Below are 1,425 nucleotides of genomic sequence, written 5' to 3'. Positions count from 1 at the left end.
TTCCTATATAAGCCTGCCATTGCAGCCATGCTCTCGCTCAAGTTCTCCCTTGCCACATCCCTTGGGCCACTTGTCCCCTCCCCTCCTCTCTCTTCTCTTCCTCTCTCTCCTCCCTCTTCCCCACTCCCTTGCCCCTGTTTAATCTACTGATCATGTTTATTAGCCATTTCCTTTCTCTCCATGCTCTGGACTCTTCCAGACTCCTCTCCCTTGTATTTACAATGACATCATCCCTCTCAGTCGGACCTTGGAGCAGTCAGGTCCTCATTGTATTCATCTGGTGCCAGAAACCAGGAGGGACATCCATGAGCTTCCATCCAAGGGGCACAGCCACTCCTAACCAAACCAAGCTGCTGATTCAACTCTCTTAAGGTATGCATGGCTCATTCGTCTCTGCTGGCTTCTGCCACCCGCCATATTTGACTTCAAATTCTAGAGTCCACCTTTTCAGCTGCTTCTTCCTTCCCTCCACCTCCTCTAATTCTGATCTCTCCTCACCTACTTGGCAAGTGTTCTATCTTTCTAGCTCTTGAAGCCTGCTACACTCTCCAGAGTGCCCACCGTGTGGGTACCTGTCTACCAAGACACCTCCCACTCTTCCTCAGTTGGAACCCTCCCTTTTCCCAAAAGCCTCACCTCTTCAGTTGTTTTTCTCCTCTACCTGCTCTAACCACGAATCTCTTTTCCTCTATTGGGTGTCACCCAGAGCTGCCTACTTTGTCTCTGTTGGATTTCTACAAAAGCCACAGTGGTATGCTCACCCTAGTGAACCCCTATTGTGTGGAAAAGGGCACCTCTCATCTGTGATTTGGGACATTTCTCTCTAACAAGTCTCTCAGTCCACTTGGGGACACCTGAATTCCTTACTCCCTTCCTGGCCCTACACAACCCTTCCTCTCTTCTTCCTCAGACTCAGGGATTTTATTTTCTCTCTGTTACTGCAAACAGCTTGGCCTCAGTACAGCGCAATGGCCTAAGAATATCCCCTTCAGTTTTTAGATTCGCTCATATGGTAACAACTTCTGCCACTGTACAAACCAAAGATCCCCAAATCTAACCTTTCTCTGCTCTACATTTCCAAAATTCTCTTAAGCTTTTTTTTTAATCACCTACTTTTGAAAACCTTTTTGTGGGAAGCGGGTGTGGCCAAGCCCCATGATCCCTGTTTACTAAGAACCTGAACCTGCGCACTTGTAAGATCCTGTGCTGTTCACCTGATGAGTCACTGGCCTAACACCACGCATCCTGCCTGCATGCATGGCTTGTGTTCAGAGTGTGCTGAACGCTGATTGGATCCAGGAGAGGGGGGAGGGATAAGAGGCAGAGGACTGATGAAAAACAAAAACAGGAAGAGCCGGAGATAAAGAGAAAGTTGTTGGAGAAACCTGCCTTGGCGTTCGTATCGGGTTTTTTTTTTTTTTTTTT

The sequence above is a fragment of the Mus pahari genome, chromosome 7 (assembly GCF_900095145.1).
Source record: "Mus pahari chromosome 7, PAHARI_EIJ_v1.1, whole genome shotgun sequence".
Lineage (NCBI taxonomy): Eukaryota > Metazoa > Chordata > Mammalia > Rodentia > Muridae > Mus > Mus pahari.
The sequence above is the reverse complement of the archived record's forward strand: the minus strand, read 5'-3'. Positions refer to the sequence as shown.